Genomic DNA, 16,299 nt, shown 5'->3' with positions numbered 1-16,299 from the left:
ACGTATGATTGATAATGCGATGTTTTGATTGTAGGTTTATTTACTTCTGTTCCGTCAATTCCTTGAGGTGCAGATCTGCTGAGGTGTGGAACTTGTTACACGTGCTTTTGCCAATCTATTGTAACATGTGTATGTTGCACGAGGTATTTCGTGTACTTTAAACGTTGACTACATTTATTTATTCATTTATTTATTTATTTATTTATTCGTTTATCCATTTATTTATCTATTTATTTGGATAACCTCTACGTCACCGAGGATATTACAGAGAGAAGTAGTAAAACATACTAAATATACAAAAGAAGAAAGCAAAGCTCCAGAGTACGGATAAAAAAAAATGAAACAAGGAAAAAAAAACCCATACATGAACAACTATACGAAAACGTTTGAGCAATGCTACTGTTTTGCAAGCAGCTTCTGCTTTTGAAGGCCTAAATTGTGCGCATTGTAAGGTATAGGTATGAGCAATTTATTTTTTATTCATGCATTTCTACTATGTTGCGCTAGCATTTAAAGTGTTGTTTTTGAAGGGTGGACCTCTTTCAAGGAAAAATATTGATACAGGAAAGAGGCAGGCGCACAGATGCAAAACATGCGTGCATTTACACGAGATAGATATAGCGTCCAAGCAGCAGCCGCAGTCTTCGTTCTTTTCTCGAGACACCTTCATCGTTCTCTTCCCCGCAACAATTGATTGAGCTTTTCCTTCTTGTCCTCGCTTTTTCACCTTGTATTGCTACTGGTTAAAACAAAATTTTGATTGAATGATTGTTTTTACACTGCTGCATGACAATTGTCATTGTAATGTGATTAAATTTCCTTCCTTTCTCATTTACATAAATATAAGCACAAGCGTGACAAAGCGAATTTAATACTTCCTGGCGTAGAAGAGTTTGTCACCCTCTACTTCCTTTAATGAAGCCCATGTTTCACGTCGTGAACAGTTAACGGGGTTGAAAAATGGGCAGTTCTCTCTTATTTGCACACTTCGCGCGGTTCTTGACACCCACTATGCAATAACTAGCAAGTTTAGGAAATCTTGTTTTATCTTGTTTTATTTAATTTTTCGATACTTTGTAATGCAGAAAGGACCTGGATGCGTAAACTGAATTCTGCGTTCGTTACATACATTTACCTGGCACTTTCATGCGAAGAAATTCAATCTTGTTTAATGTCTGCCGAGGGAGATGACTTGTTTGTTTTGCACCTACTGGAATTTAGTTACGGGGAGAAATATGAGCTGGGCCTTAGTTAAATCTTCGCTATTGGGACTTGCCGGAGATTTATTTTCTCATTTAGGAGACCAGAATGAAAAGAGCATGACTTGTATTTTCTCCTAATCTCGCAGAAACGCATATCTAGTGGCTGAAGCGGTTTGACAATGCTTGTAAACGTTATGCACAACTGCAGGTGTATGTTGCGTGCACTATAATTTATCGCTCGAAACTTACAGCAGATAAGTCCCGCTGTGCGTTGAATGAATGTAGCAGCGGAAGGTAAAGAAATAATAAACGTTATCGCTAATTTACGTTTGCGCACCTCGAATGCAGCTTTTTTTCAGAAATAAATAAATAACGGAAGGATTAGCGGGGTGCGCAGCCATTTAAGCTTTTCCATACTTGGAAGCGGAAGCATAATGAATTGTGGTCTGTGACGCTTGTTACAAAACTTCTGCCAGGCCATTCGACAATGTTTCCGTAGGGGGTGAATGAAAAGCTTGACTAAGTCGAAAACGGTAATAATGAATGAGACTCACGTACTAAATTACTAAGGAAGAATTCCTCATATTGCAGTTACTATTTGAAGCGAAACATAAATAATTGAGTCGGAGACCGGTAGGAAACTGCTTCTGAAAGGAGTACTAAAGCCAGAATTCTCAAAAATGGAGAGGAGTGGGGATGTAGAAGGAGTTCGGAAAAAAATGCAGGAAAGAACGACAGAGGTAATAAAATGTGTAAGAAAATGGTAAGGGAGAAACATTCATCAATCCATGCTTTTGAAGACTAAAGATTAAACAGGGAAACACTGACAAAAAAAATGTGCCCAGCAAGTCACGAGGTAAGAAAGAAACTGCTTGCACTCATAACTTGGACTAATAAATTATGTGCTCCTTTATTTAGATTGCCCTCGGGGACGAATTATTGATGAACAGGATCCATAAAGGCACAGTTTTTTCTAGACTAGGCCCTGCTTCAATCCGTTGTTGCTGGGCGCAGAGAAGCGACAGGGGACTCGACTGCATAGGTTAACTGAACTTCTTTGGTATCATCTTGTAATACGGGACTTACTGCGCTATATACGCACATACAACAGAAATAGAAGCGCACATGACAGCACAACTAGAAATGGACAGTAATCCCCGTATTACAAAATGAACTGCCACCAACTAGCCCAACTTGCCGCTGTACTACAATACGTGTCTTTGGTATGATCGTGAGTTTTACTAAGCATGGTTTCTGGGAGCCAGCTTGATTGGATTTGTTTTATGTCCAGTGTAGCGCCCAAAAACCATGCTTAGTGAGAGTGTGCGTTCTTCGTTTCCTCGATGGAATTTTATACACCGAATCTGGTGGTATCCAAACATACTGCTGCCTAGTTCGCCTTCCGGTAAAGGCAGATGCTGTGGAGGCCTGTGGCCACCTTTGAGTGGTAACTGCGTAGGATCACATATAGGTAGAGTATTACATGTGTGCAGAGTATTATCAATTTTATTTTTTTAGACTGGATTGTGCTGTTTTACTGGATTGTGCCTTCGCAAGTTTTCAAACTTGCGAAGTTTATTCTCTGGTTTTTTAGAATCCAATTTCCTCCATCTTTACCGATAACAAACTAACTTTCACCGAGATTACGCCGTGAACATATGAGATGTCACGGTGAGCGTCAACGCGGTGTCGCCACCTGTATTTTGTTTTTGCGCATTTTCTGGTTTATCAAGCTTCTTCTCAAGTTGAGCTTCTTCTTCCTTTTTTGTAATGTAGGAAATGAATGTATTGTGCAGCTAAAATCACTTTTCTCGTTAGTATCCATCTAAGAGCAGCGAGTAACAACTGTAGCTGGTATGCCTACAAGGTTGTAGACAGTGGTACAATGACGTCAGCAAGACAGTCGCGGCGATGAGAATGAAAACGAAAATAATGGCTGCTACAACGACGACGCCAAGAAAAAGACGACGGCCAAAATCCCGAACGCCGTGGTGAAGACAATAAAGAAGGTGGCCAGGCGGCTTACATGCCGTGGTAGTTTAGTGGCTAAGCCCTTATGCTGCTACACATGAGGTCACTGCTGGTTTGATACACAAGACCCTTGTGAGCAACATAACCTCGTTATTGTGAATACAGGGCCTAAGTGTGAAGGGAAGATCACGTGGGAAGTGGGAAACCAGCAATCGACCATTAATTATTAGAGGAATTCATGATAACTTGAGAGAAATGGTCATTGACGAGGTAGGTTATAGCAGCATAGGGAGTGACCATAGACGCATAATTTCGAATATGGGATATGTAGTTGGGAAAGAGAACAAGAAGCGCAAAATGGCCAGTCCAAATGTGAACGCTGAACAAATAACAAATATGGTCACAAGAGTCGAGGAAGAACTTTGCAAATGGCCAAGTAAAGAGGGGGATATAGTGAGCTTCCAAGTGTAATAAGGAAAGAAATACGGAAAGAGAAACAACATGTTCATTGGAAAGAAAAAAGGAAACCGAAAAGCTGGTGGAACAGGGAGATACGAGAAGCGATCGCCGAACGACACTGAACATCTCAAGAGCACAGGCAGGCGAAAAAGGTGCGGTTGCCGCAGGATGAAATAGCCAGTAAATCGGAAATATACTGGGAGAAAAAGTCTATGGTTCAAATACCGGTGCAAGCAAAGAAAAAAAGGTGAAAATGAACGTTGGTTGTCAGAAATGCGGGAGAAAAGGAAGGCTGCGCCTAGAATATTTTGGAATCACATAAAATTATTAGGCAGGAAGTTAACAACAATACAACAATAAATCTTAGACGATGATGGAAACAAATTGGAAGGAGAAGCGACATTAAATTACATTCGAAAAATAACAGTTTCACTCTTTCCAAGGCAATGACGAGGTTGGATTTCAAGAAAAAAAGAGCATGAAAGAGAACCAGATGGAAAAGGAGCTGGTGCTGAGAAATATCAGCTGGAAGAAAGCCGGAGAGAAAATTCCTAAGCGCACAGCCACAGGGCTAGACGAGGTTCCCGTTAGGCTGATTAATGAACTAGGACCAAAAAGTAAGGAAGCTCTGTTGAAAGCATTGGAAAAAAAGCTTTAAAAGATTGAAGAATACCAGACAGTTGGCGACAAAGTAGAATGAATTTAACTCATAAAGGTAAGGGGGAGAAAGATAGAGTTCACTCGTATAGACCGTTCATTGGTAATATACAAGCTTGCAATGCAGGCAATCAATTTAAAACTGCAAGCATGGGCAGAGAATATTGGCATTTTGGGAGAACTTCAGAATGGTTTCACAATAGGTAGGCCTTTCGATGATAACTTATTTGTTCTTACCCAGTGTATTGAAAAGAGAGAGAGAGAGGAAAGGGGAAAGGCAGGGAGGTGAACCAGAGAAAAAAAAATCCGGTTGGCAACCCTACGCTGGGGAGAGAGGGGAGAGGGAGGTAAAGTGGAAACAAAGTAGAGATAAGGAAAGGAAGGAGCATAGACATACAATCACAATCGGTCACTGTCACCGAACACTGTCATCGCACAGCACACTGACACTTGTAGCACTATCAACATCTGTGCAGGCTGCAGTCGCCTGTCCAGTTCTGTCGCCCTCAAGAACCGCAACAGTGCCCTCGTCGCCCTCTGCTGCGATGGCTTATGATGGCGGTATCTGAAAATGAGTTCCTCTGTGAGAGGTCTTTGGTCAAAGCGCGCTATCGCGGTTGCAAGTGATTGTCTCTGTAAAGTATATCGAGGACAGTCACAAATAAGGTGTTGAAAAGTCTCCTCGGTACCACAGTCCTCACACGAGGCGTCGTCGGCCCATCCAATTCGGTAAGCGAAAGACTTGGTGAAAGCCACCCCTAGCCATAGTCGACAAAGCAGGGTAGCTTCGCGACGACAGAGCCCAGCTGGAATACAAAGGCGTAGGGAGGGGTCAAGATGGTGGAGTCGGTAGTTGTGAAAACTTCCAGCGTTCCACAAGGATAACGTGATGTGACGGCTGATCATTCGAAGTTTTCGAGCGGCATCTGTCGGTATCGGCTCCTCTTCGTCCCCTTGAAGAGCCGACCGAGCAGCGTTATCAGCGTGTTCGTTCCCTATGACTCCGCAGTGACTTGGAAGCCACTGAAATGTCACGTGGTGTCCTTTCTCAGTTATGGTATGAATGAGTTCTCTAATCTCAAATACCAGTTGTTCGTGTGGTCCGCGCCGCAGGGCCGATAGCAAAGATTGCAGTGCAGCCCTGGAGTCACTGAATATTGACCACCTTCGAGGTTGTTCTTGGTTGACGAGACGAAGTGCAGCGCGAAGGGCTGCAAGTTCCGCGGCCATCGGTGTCGTTGGGTGACATGTCTTGAAACTGATGGTGGTGGCTTTCGCTGGGAAGACCACGGCTCCAGAAGAACACTGGAGAGATGCCGATCCATCAGTATAAATATGTACGTGTTCGGCGTACCTCTCGTGCAAAAGAAGCAGAGTTAGTTGTTTAAGAGCTGGTGATGACAGCTCAGATTTTTTCCTGATTCCTGGTACGGTGAGGTGCACTGCGGGTCGAGCCAAACACCATGGAGGAATCGATGGCTTAGTTGCGGGGGTGTAGCCTGATGGGAGGCAGGTGTAATACTCCGAAATCGTAGTGCAAAAAGCTGCCTGCGGCCTTTCTGATGGTAGTGTTGCCAGATGGTGGGAAACAGTGTATTGAAATATCAGGAGTAGAAAGTAGACCGTTATATGTGGCATCTTTAGAAATTACAGGAGCGTATGACAACGTAAACTGCAACATTTTGTGGGATATTCTGGAAGGGTAAGGCTTAGGTGACGATCGTCTGCAGCTATTGAGAGATATTTACCTATAAAATGTTGTTTGCGTTGAGTGAGAAGGGATGAGGAGCGAGGAGAAAGTTGATATCAACAAGGGACTGAGGCAGGGGTGCCCTTTATCCCCACTGCTGCTTATGGTGTACATGGTGAGGATGGAGAGGGTGCTAAAATGAAGTAATATCGGGTTTAATCTTTCCTATAGACAGGCGGGTACACTAGTAGAGCAGCAGCCTCCAGGTTTATTTTATCTGGACGACATTGTGTTGCTAGCTAACAAGCAATGTGATTTGCAATGTCTGGCTAATATCTGTGGACAGGAAGGCGAGAATTTAGTGTTAGGAAATCAGGTGTTACGGCATTCAATGAAAACAGTGAACAGGCAGTTATAATACAGGGCCAGGAAATATCTTGGGTAAAATAATATAAATACCTTGGTATAAGGATAAACGAAGGCAATAGATATATGGAAACACAGGAAAGAAAACAACAACAGTAAAGGGGAAGGAAAATGCAGCCATAATAAAGCACAGAGCGCTATGGGGATACAATAGGTTGCTCCGGGGTATGTGGAAAGATGGAAAAGCACGGTCTCGTTCTGACGTGTTTGCGACACCTGTTACGAAAATGTTTATGACCAACTGGTTATGTAGGGCCTGTTATTACGTAGCTTTATCCGAACGCGGCCACGGTGGCGCGCGGACGCAGCAGTTCGTATAGCTCCCGGCGGGAGCCATAAACAGTAACTCCAGCAGTTCTGTCGCTTTCGACCGCTGCTGCGCGGTACAGTCCGAGACTCCGTTGACTTTCCATGGGCTCAGACAAATGCAGAGAACTGCGTCAACTTTGCACCTTCAAGAGCACGTCTACCAGAGTTGCGAGGGGACGCGCAGTCAGCTTGGTTGCACGGAGCCAAATGGACGCACCGTCCGTCCGATTTGTTCGGCAGCTGAGCAGAGGCCGCGTTTCACCTCTACACGCACTTGACGAAAGCTTGCGCCATTTGAGCGTGCATTGAACGCGAATTTTTCAGCCACTTTTAATTACTTGCTACTGCGCGACTAAACGGCGTGTGTACCGCAAAGGCGAACGTGTGGCATCACTATAAACTGCGAAGCACCCGATATCCGCGGTGATTTATGCTCGCCATCTAGCGAGTACTTCTTCTGCAAGGGCTGCACCAGCTGTCGACTAACGAATATAAACTTGCGATCCAGTTCAATTTAGTTGTGCGGTGGTCTTGTGAGGACATTTGTGAGTTTCAGATGCATTTGAATTATATGCTGCGTTTGACCTTGAGGTAGCGGTTCCTGCTAAGGCCCAGACTGGACGAACCGCTCTACAGCAGCGCGTGAAGCACAAGTCGATGTTGTTATTTTTGCTACAGAGCCCATTAGGGGAATTGGCCGCACGTGTCTTGAAGTCGGCCACTGCTTCTTTTCGTCGTCGTCATTATTCCGCCATATCTCCATCAAGATCGACCAGGCAATCTGAGACTGGCTTGCCACGCGCTAAATTTCAATACACGTGACATTTGTACTCAGGTAAGCAGTTTGAAGAGGACAAATTTTCTTTTTTTTTTGATGGCAAGGCATATTACGGTGCGCGCGAGCCGCTTTTAGAGCAGAAGCCGAAGCCGAAACAAAAGTCGAGGTAGCGTTGCGAAGCGTTCTATTCCATTCAAGGAGTAAGTACATGTACTGCCGTTCTTCAGCGTAGCTGCGAAGATGTTCTTTCGCACCCGAGGCTTCCTTCTGATGAGGGAGATCATATTCTATCTGCTCGTTTGCTGCCTGACCACTGCCTTAGTGCTGGGTATCATGGTCGTCGACAGGACGCTGTCCGAGTACGGAGACGACCTGTTCGGCGTCCCTAAACCAGCGTTTCCTTTTGTGAACACCTCAGGCCCGGAATAGACGACCACGTGTGTGTTCCACCCAACGCCTGCGACAACTCGGATCCATTGTTTGCACAGTGTTCTGCAAGTGACGGGCCTCAAGGCCTGCGTCGTGAGCGACAAGGCAGTGAGCTGGTTCTGTGACCAGGGCCCGTGTGTACCACTTCACTCAGCCTTTTTTGGCCTCAGACCTTCGATGACCACTTGGCTTTTGAGAGCTCCCCGTGCTTTTCATGACCACTGCTTTTGTGTTGGTGATTGTCGCCATCAACAAGACGCTGGCGTGGCGTCTCTGCGACACTGTATCCCTACTGGCAGACGTTAGGACGAGGACTGCAATAGAAACTGACGTCTCTGTTTTGTACTTCGTTTGAACAGGCATGTGGAACTGACGCCAGTCTTTGTCACGATGCTGCGTCGAGGAAGGCATGAAAGCCTTTGTGACTTGCGCGTGGCTGCAATGGCTTCAGATGGAAAATGTTTGTGCTTACGGAGATAAGAGATGCACTTACAGAGATAAGTTCGGCAGGTGTAAATCCCGTGTACAGACAAATGCGTGACTTTTAGATTTTGCTGCGATAGCTACATAGATAAATCAGTTATTGCTTTGCTCTTACCTTCCACTTTTAAATATGTGCTGCTCAAAATCTGCCTTGCATGATTACACGCTCGACATATGTTTCCGCCGAAAATATTTACGTCGGACACTGAGCAGCGAAGTGTCACTATAATCTGGACGACTAATAACGCCTCAGCTTCTCATCCAACAACAGCTATAAAGTTACTGTATCTGTTTTTAGTGAATTGGTGTGTTTGCCTTGTGACAAAGTGATCAGTGACCATACGGTACACTTATCTCAGTATGTTTCTATTTGATATGTGCAATGGGTAGTTTAGAAAATAAAAGTAGTCGCATTTCTTATTTACGGCGATGTTTTTCAGCGCAAGCAATTCACACTATTAAAGACACTTTACCTGCTGTACCAGATACCGTGGTTAAACAGTCATTTTCTTTCCCGCCGCATTATTAACATTCTTGACTCAATATTAAAAAAAAATTGCCCGGAACCATCAAAGATGAATGTCAAAGTCAACGACAGCTTGCGCAGCCAAAACCTCGCGATGTCTTCGCGACTACCTTCTGCATTACAATTTATTCACACGTGCCTCGTGGGAGACGAAACTAGAAGTAGTTTGCTGAAGGCCGACTTGTACATGTTACAGAACAAAAGTAACCGATCGCTATTACAAGTACTTCCTTCAGAAATTTGATTGCAGCTACCAATTACTGCCCCATTACTGAGTACTTCAAGCTGTCCATGTGGCAGCTTTTTCTGCATGCCCCTCGCGTCCTGCACTGATGTACTGATGCAAATAAACGTCATTGTCATTACCATTGTCATTGAAATTAATACAGGAGGGCATACTACTCGATTACTTTTACGTTACTTTCAATTATTTTTTAATATCAATGCATGGACACACTAAATAGAAAGAGATGGCTTGGCCGTTTTCAGTGCGTCCTCTGCAGCTCTTCATATATTGCTTATCTGCTCAACAATTGCTCTCGGCTAGGCCCCCCTTGGAACTTGAGGAAGTTCCAGAGGATTCGTTGTTTGCTGATTAGACGATGAGGTCTTGACAAAATAGTTTCAGAGCAGGTATTGAATCACTATGGCAACCACAATGTTGTACTCAGGGCAACGGGCCTGAATATACCTAAATCATTATAGTAGTAGCAATCGGTCGTTCACTAGTTAGAAGAAAACTTGCGCCGATGTGAGCCAATGCGAGCAACTGCAAGACATCAAATCGGTATACGCGAGTCTTCAGACCCTTCTGAAGTCATAGGTGTCTGTTTTGTCACTGCCTGAAATCTACGCATTGATTTGCAAATGCTTCGCGATATCCGATGTAACTCCATCATTATACCTTAGCCCTTTGCGTGGTGAACAGCTTCACTGTAGCCGAGCTTAGTACTTCTATGCTCTGGGTTATATTCGGTGCATGATCCTGCAGGCTGCGACGGCTACGACGCTGCCGTCTGGCTGCGCATTCTGACGTCTTGGTAGAGCTGCGTTACTGACTGTAATAGCTCATGACCGATGCTGGCGTGTATTCCCGCCGATGATCTGGACCACGGCGTACCTTGCACCTTCCCATGCTGTCACTTCGAGGCTATGATTATGACTGCGTTGTTGGCTGTTCTTTGACATTTGATGCTGACCACGCCATCGTACGCCACCGTCGGCTTTCATTGCCGCCGACCTTCATTGCTATCGAAAGAAAACTATTGTAGAAACCCACAGCTTCGCAGCAAATGGAAGTTACTGCGCATGGTGAAGACATTTTCGAAGCGCTTTGGTACATATACAGAATGGAACAGAAAACAGACATAACAGCGCTTCACTAACAATAGAAAGGTTTTTTTTTCATTGAACCCTAAGGCTATAAAGTGGTTACGCGATTTCTTGCGAGCATATTCATATTTTATAAATTGCGGTTGCTATTCTGTTTTCAAAGGAACAGAGTTCTTTTTCAGGCATCGAGCTCAAATAACTCGGGAGCTTGCCGAATGAAAGCACGGGCGCGATCGGAGATCTTTGTTCGATACGCGTTCTGTTCGGTTGCTGCAACGCCACAAAGTGGCAGTGTGCAAAATTTCTGAGAACGTGGCGGAGAGAGCAACCAATCGGCAAGCGGTGAACTCTCAGGAAGTTTACTTCCCTCGTATGTCGTCTGCTTGCAGACAGTATACTACCAATCAAAATGTTTCTCGTCTTCCAATGAACGAAATATTTACCTAAAGAATGTATTTCTTTCTTCTCTAGCTCAAACACGTTTTCAAATAGCAGTACGTGTGACTACTGCCGTTTATAACTATTAGTTTCTCTGTGTCGTTCCTACGTGGTGTCGCGCACAGCGAGAAAAAAAAAGAAAAAAAGAAACGACGGGAATAGCGGCGCACATTTCAAAAGGCAGCCACAACATTCCAGTGGCTCGCTGGTACCGATGATGGGGCCGATTTCGATGTACAACCAGCGCACTATTTGTTTCGAGAAGCTAAAGCGACGCCGGAAATCACTTTCTGCCGTTTCTTCAAACGCGTTTCGCACCGTCACCCGCTCTGTTTCCTCCTAGGGCAACGCCAGTGCAACAACCTAAGTTCCCAACGAAAGCGCCATTTTTCTGGAATTAAACTATGGATTGGATTCAAACGTGCTATTCAGCTGCCGAAGCCGCCATTTGGATCCAATCCAATCCAGCAGACGCGCCATGCGAAGCCGGTCTCGTAACGAGCGATGATCCCTCCAAACTTCCCAACTTCCGTTGCCTTCGGCGCCTAGCAGATGACGTGCTCGGTGACAAGATGATTGACAGGAGCGTGTCGTCATTTTGACGACACCAAAAACGTGGCCGCGCCCCGTGGCTGGCGACGTCGGCACGGAGTAGGCGAATCGCGCGCGCCGGTAACCGAACGAACGCGCCGAACAACCACCTCCGATCGCACCCCATATCAATAAATGGGGGAAAGTGTGTGCGGGTCAAGGCACAATCATTTTGAACGATAGGGAATTCGTCTACCTTGACAGTACCTTTGACTGTGTTTCTTTCGTGTGTTTTTTGTATTTTAACTCAGTTTGTCTTGCATAGTTTTGTTCATCTGACCTGTAAGCAAAGTTTTTTTCGTCTATTGCTCTTGCTTTTCCGTTCTTTGCTCGAACGTGAAGTCTCTCGTGTGATGATCGGCAGCAATTTTCCCTCGCAGACGGGAAGCGAGGCAAAATAGATGGACAAGATGATGTTTGTAGCTGAACGTTTCAATGCTGATACACGACAGATAAAACAAATGAATTACACTTTAAACAATTGAGAAAGAGAGTCTTACTCTTCGACTGTCTCAGTGACTGTTAGAGTCCAGACTCATTTTAACGTACATGGTACGGAGCCTCAACGACCTATCACCAATCCTGATTTCCGTCTGAGGAACAACATATTCGCTCGATTATTATAGCTTAAAAAGACAAAGAAAACGGCCGATGGGCCCGTTGACTTGTACCACAGATGCAACTGCCAATGAGAGTTTAACGTTTGTTAAGTCACGACCTAAGGGGATGGGCTTACTCTTAAACGTAAACCTAGTGGAAAACAAAACCGTTTCCTTCTTCTTACGACTCCGTTTCTGTCTGCTATTTTCACGTACTGAGTGACGGCATCAGTTATAAGTGCCAGGCACGCAGAATTTATTGCTAGGCTATCTCAAGCTTCTGCAGTGTCTCCAGGCAGCAAAAGACTCGGGAGCCCGTGCCACAACACCGCGCACCACAGTCCCACTCAAGGTTTGTCTGCGGAGTAGAATTGTGACCATAAGCAGCATCCGAACTCTGTGTCTACGTGGCGAGATTATCCGAATACGTTCTTCGCACGCGTGCTGCGCCTCTACGACGCACAGTGTAATTTGGGACTCGACACCACAAGGGATTTTCTCAGCACTCAACAAGACCCCGATGGTTGCCGCCCGGACGCATAGGGGAGTGGACCCCGGATCTATACATGTAACACGTGCTCACTATTGCTATACCACTCCAAACCTCGGTGGCCTCTCCAGCCAGCAAGGAACTCGGGCGCCGGCACCACAACGCCGGGTACAGCAGACCCACTAAAATTTTGCCTGCAAGGACCTATTATGATCGTCTGCGCACTGACAACTGAGTGCGCACGAGACCACGTTCTCCGAACCCGTTCTCCGCGTCTGCACCGCGCCCCCGTGGCGCGCACCGTGACTCGTCACCCGACACCGCGCCGGCGTTCACCTCAAAACACCAACAGTTGCCAGCCGGACGCGTAGAGGTGTTGACGCCTCCCTATACACAAAACACGTGGGCAACTCGCGACAGTTATGTAGCAAGTAAACAAAACAATAGTGTGGCTTTACAGTGTACCTGTGTTCTGCTGTGCGCGCGCAATGAACCGTGCAGCAACGTATATAGTAATTGTTCAATAAAAAAAATCACTTATGAGTTAACCCTCGGCCTTTCTGCTTTTCTGTAGCCTTTTTTATTGTATGCCTGTGCGCAATGAGTTCTCTTCAACAGGAACGTTAACCCGGCAGCCCGTCTCGCCGTCTTGTTGAACATGCTACTAGTCGCCCTGTAACCTGTCTGAGTTGTGAACGGTGATCAGCGTAGTGGGACAGGGTATAGGAATAAAGCGAGGGGAATGAGGATAGCAGTAAGGATTGCATAGGAGGAAGGGAAAAAGAATACTCACAAACATACGTACACAGAGCTTTGTGGCTAAACGAAATGGCACCGCAGGTTGTGTTCGTTACATGGCCCCGCACGTTGTCACAGCATAAACAGCAGCTCGGGTACAAGTTCCGACTGCCACTGAGCTCCCTATATAATTTAGGCCTACTTCATGTGACTATATTGCTGTTATCTGCCATTTGCCACGGGAATAGAGGTCAGTGCATGAAGTCTGCGTGTTTCTTATATATACTTGAAACACTCTTGCTACGTTATCTATTGCGTTTTATCCTTCTAAAATTCGAAGCACTTGTTTTCCAAACGCCACAGCGCAAATAATATGTGCCCACATGTGTAATCAGCCCAAGTTCTTGCATTTACTACGCATTATTTTGTTGGAAATTATCGGTTTGTTAAGCCACGGAGCCTTCTAAAAGCCAGAAGGACAAAATTTAGGCAATTCCGGGTGCCACCCATAATACCTCTATGCTGGCAAAGCCATCATACTTGCAGCTTTCCTAGCGCCAGAGATCTCTCTCAATTATTTTCAGGAAATTTAAGACAGGCAGCTCGACGGTTCTTTCGCTCGCTGCTGCTGCTGCTGCTGCTGCGCTTGCTTAGTCCAGCGTTTTGCCTGATCCCTTGAGCACTCAAAACACTGGAGTGGGGATGCACATCAACACCAGCGAGCGAATTGACCTTCGTGCTGTATCTCGCATCAACGCGCACCAAGCCGCGAAAACACATCGCACGGCGGTCTCTGTCCCCGTCACTAACGGCTTTCAAGATACAGCGGCCCGGGCGGGTGCGTGCGGCCGCCCGGAGTAGAACCCTGCCTCTCCCCCGAAAGCCTTGCGCGCGACGGAAGATGGCGCGCTTCCTCCACGCTTTCCTTTCTTGGGTGAGCGAGATTGAGCCGCAATCGCCGGCTCACGCTCGCATGCTTTCACTCGCACATACAGCCTACGGCGCTCAGCGATGGTTTTATCGCCCTTGGACACAGGCATAGAGAACCTCACGGCGACGTCAACGGCAAAAATGCATCTGCAGTGTCCATATAATGGCTATCCCAATAAAGTACACTCTGCCCGGCTCACCCGGACTCAGGTTCACCAAAATTCTAGTCAGCCGGGCTCACTTGGAGTGAATATCGGAAGATATCTACTCAGCCGGGCTCAGTGGGACTCATACTCACGGGTTGGCCTAAGTGAGCCGACTCATGAGTGAGTTTGCCGACTTATGTCTAGAATGCCGTAAATAGATTTGTGAGCTGCTTTCTGTTCGCACGAGGGTCAGCATTAAGAAGCGCTTCCGTATTGTTGGCCAGCAGCTTGTATGTGTGTGTGTGTGTGTGTGAATTGGACCGGAAGGCGGGCTGCTGGTGCAGGTTATGTATAAGTTGGAGCGGGCTGCATTGGGCTGGTCGGTTCGTGACGAAGGGGGTAAGTGGAGCGTGAAATACAGGACGAAAGCAGAGACGACGCACACAGCGCTAACGATGCGGAGACGACGAACACAGCGCTAATAGAGCTAACATAGCGCTGTGTACGTCGTCTCTGCTTTCATCCTGTGTTTCGCGCTCTACTTACCCCCCAGCGTAAAGCTTCTTTTCTTATATAGGAGACAGTGTGTAATAAAATTCGAATGCGATAACTCTAATTAATCCGTAGAAGTCAGAGGTACCTGCTGTGATACGCTGAGTTTGATACTTCAATATCCTGATTTAGGCGTGAAATACTTCGCGTAAAAACCATAGCAGCATTTCTGATTGTTGGAGTGAAGTTTCAGGTACAAACAGCTAAGCAAAGGAATTACAAATAACTAATTGCTGAACTAAATAATTGTTAACCCAAATACCACTCGGTGTTCTTGTATGAAAATGCACTGCTGGGGCGGTAATGAAGGTGCGCAGCTTCATTTATTTTTATTTGATGATGCCTAATTCAATTTGAACAACCCCGTGTGAAATGGTGTTCGGGCGTTCTGGGGTGAAATATTTTTTGTGTATATACAGGCATAGTGTCAAGCTTATGATTGCTAAATAACTAAACAGAGAAGAACCAGAATGCTCCAAGGAAGAGCACAATCACTTAATCAAAAGCGCGGTTTCTTTGAGCCGTGCGTCGACAACAGCTGCCAGATGAAGGTAAACAGATCGCTATCTGCATACCTTGCAGTTTGCCACAAGGCGCGAAATTAAACGACGCCATGCCCTACGGACAGCAGCGACAGCTGGAAACGACAAGCTTGATCGAGGCAAGAGCGCGATCTCGCTGCAAAAGCTTTCACCACTCACCGCGTTTTCGTAAACATTTTCCTTCCGTGGTGCAGCCTGGCCGGGCTAGCAATCTTGTTAGCGCGCATGTGTCGCCAAGAGCTCACTTTTTGTGAGGTGGATTGAATGCAGCGAGAATGAAGGTGTAGACGTGAAAAATTGTTGTAAAGAACCCAATCAATGGCAAACTTGTTTTCGTTGACATTGTCGATACTGGGGCCGTCTTTCCGGACAGCCAATTTGGGTGACGCTTTTACTTCCGTGAAATTTCATGTGACTAGCGCCGGAAGTGTCAGCGCGTCAGAAGCCAAACACATTGGTAAGTGTACTAGAAACGTACCCTCATTTGCATGACTGCTACCGTAGCATATTGCATTTCTTAGCGTATTACGCTAATACTTATAGGACCCCGTTGCCATGCTCCGCGGGAGTCCAATTACGTGCTTTAATCTACTCTTTCCTCGCAAATTAGCGCAATTCGTGTTTCATGACACATTACCTAAAATAGCGCATGGCATGGTTGTGATGCGCTATAGGAATGCGACGCGATGCGCCCCTGTCGAATTCATATTTGACATTTAGTCCCGAGCGGGATACATTTGCCTCCAGTTGTCCCTAGTTCCAAAGACAGCGAAGAGCTTATTAGTGAGTCAATGCTCTTTGTCACATTTCTACTGCTGAGTCGCCACAGTGGGAGGAACGCACCTAGGAACAATTCATACAAATAAGGGAAAATTTCCCATAGTGATCAAGATCATTAGTTAGCGACTTGTCGCTATGAATATGACCTATTTTGGGCAGCGACCTGGTTGCTCTGTTATCAACAACGTTAGTGACTCCCCGTACTAAATGGCGCAGTCGTTTGCTCGCCGA

General features: G+C 45.9%; 1 protein-coding gene across 5 annotated transcripts in view; it reads left to right on the top strand.

Annotated features, from left to right (window-relative positions):
* The window catches only part of LOC139060785 (uncharacterized), a 50,263-nt gene that overhangs the window by 7,121 nt on the left and 26,843 nt on the right, over window positions 1-16,299 (top strand). Inside the window, exon 1 of one of the 5 annotated variants that reach the window (XR_011515044.1) lies at window positions 15,568-15,745. The exons of the other annotated variants lie outside the window; for them this stretch is intronic. The gene's annotated coding sequence lies outside the window, so the exon portion shown is untranslated. Of the gene's footprint in view, window positions 1-15,567; window positions 15,746-16,299 lie in introns of those variants that run through there. 5 annotated transcript variants of the gene reach the window in all.

The sequence above is a fragment of the Dermacentor albipictus genome, chromosome 6, assembly GCF_038994185.2.
Source record: "Dermacentor albipictus isolate Rhodes 1998 colony chromosome 6, USDA_Dalb.pri_finalv2, whole genome shotgun sequence".
In the NCBI taxonomy this organism is placed as follows: Eukaryota; Metazoa; Arthropoda; class Arachnida; order Ixodida; family Ixodidae; genus Dermacentor; species Dermacentor albipictus.
The sequence above is the reverse complement of the archived record's forward strand: the minus strand, read 5'-3'. Positions and strand labels throughout refer to the sequence as shown.